The sequence below is a fragment of the Euphorbia lathyris genome, chromosome 3, assembly GCF_963576675.1.
Source record: "Euphorbia lathyris chromosome 3, ddEupLath1.1, whole genome shotgun sequence".
Lineage (NCBI taxonomy): Eukaryota > Viridiplantae > Streptophyta > Magnoliopsida > Malpighiales > Euphorbiaceae > Euphorbia > Euphorbia lathyris.
The window spans coordinates 96,324,981-96,326,835 of record NC_088912.1 but is presented as its reverse complement, the minus strand read 5'-3'; the positions used below and the strand labels follow the sequence as shown (position 1 = coordinate 96,326,835).

General features: G+C 35.6%; 1 non-coding gene across 1 annotated transcript; it reads left to right on the top strand.

The window, feature by feature from the left end:
* The first annotated feature begins 457 nt into the window (after window positions 1–457).
* TRNAT-UGU (transfer RNA threonine (anticodon UGU)) lies at window positions 458–530 on the top strand. Its single transcript has one exon. It is a non-coding gene; the product is annotated as a tRNA-Thr (tRNA).
* Window positions 531–1,855: the final 1,325 nt, after the last annotated feature.

The window sequence follows — 1,855 nt, the reverse complement described above, 5'->3', positions numbered from 1 at the left end:
GGCGAGCCAATGACCTAAACAAATTCTGCATGATGAACTTTGTACCGCATAAAGACTTTAGATGAGCAATAGAAAGTCACATAACATAGAAGGGAATGATGAAATAGAAGATGAAAGAAAATAAACACAAAGAAATGAAAGACCTAGAAAAAGTCTTTCTTTTATCCTCTTTCATCTCTAGCAGAGACCCTTCTTCAGTCTAATCAGAAAGGATTCTATCATTTCTCTATCCGCAATTCAATATAGATGTATATAGAACACATTTATTATATATACTTCTCTTACTCTTATTTTTTCTCGTGAAATTTTGAATACTCGAAGGATCGATTTTTTTTTATTTTTTTATTTTTTTTCGTTATTCATAATTAAAAAGAATAAAAAAAGAAAAAAAAAGTTAATAGCCAAGATTCCATTAGTTTATTAAATTCCTATGCATGTACAAATTTCTGTTATGTGAGCCCGCTTAGCTCAGAGGTTAGAGCATCGCATTTGTAATGCGATGGTCATCGGTTCGACTCCGATAGCTGGCTTTTCTCTATTTGTTTGATTTTTTACATGATTGATAATGTTTTTTTGAGATCAAAAAATATTGAAAAGGTTACTTTTCCCTTTTTTTTCCAAGGGTGACCGATTCTTATGGGGTAAGAACTCCTAATTATGAACAAAAGTTCGAGTAGTTAAATCTCTGCAGAACAAACCATTTGAGTTCATTTCAATAATTCTTTTAGTTGCTTTGATAGGTGCGATTGTTGTGGCTCGCCAGTAAGAAATTTTTCGAATTAGTAATCAAAATTAAAACTGTTTTCTATGTTATCACATCTATTTTCCTTCAATTCTATTTAAAGATTATTTATGTTATGTATAAATTCTTTTATTTCATCTATTATCCATAGATTTTCGATTTTTTGGTTCTGTACGTATGATATTCTTAATTCTAGTCAATCTGAGGTGGAATTGTTGTTCATATTGAAATAAATCGAAATTGATAAGGAGTGTACCTGCCTTCGACTTAAAAGTGGAAAGTTCGATCCACGCACTCTTTCATTAGACGAGGAAAGCGCAAAGACAGACTGGCTCAATGCCTTTACTGTCCGAATCAAGGACTTTCCCATGCACACTTATTCGTTCTATTCCAAAGCCATAGCTGAATGCCGTACTTGCTTTTCTTTAGAAAGTCGTTTTCAAGCCGATAAGTTCGCTAGTTGAATTAATCATTAATCGCACTTGCGCGACTAATTGAACCAGTTCCCTCGGCTCCTTTTCTTGCTTGATTTCGTGATTCAAAGGAATTGACCAAGCTGACTAACTTTCCTGATTACTTATTTTCTGCGCTATACTTTTCCTGCTTGGAGGAAGAGAATCCGCTGTTACAGACCCGGTTGTGAAAGAAGGAAAGTATACTGACTTGGCTCTTTGAAGGACAATTTTCCCTTGTTAATGTACGAGCAGGAGACTAGAAGAAAGATGCCCACAATCAGATGCTATAGGAACTAAACTGCCAATATGTATATCAAGATCTTAAGTATGAAAGGGATCCCCTAATGCCCATATTAGCTAAATCTTACTCAATGGGAACTTCACTCAAAGCGGTCCTTGTAATCTCATATATCCTGCTATTATCGACGAGAAAGGCTAGGTATGGGACGATCGATTCGGATGACTTGGTCCAGCCCCCTTTACCCCTTTACCCTATTCTATTAACTATTTCCCTCTTTCCCTCACTTTTCTTTCCTAAACCTGGAACGAAGTGCCTTAACCGCTCACCAGAGGAGTTAGGCAATCAACCAACTACTAAGAAAAGACTACTGGAAACTAAGAAAGGTTTCTCAATCCAATCCTATCTATCGGGAACGAC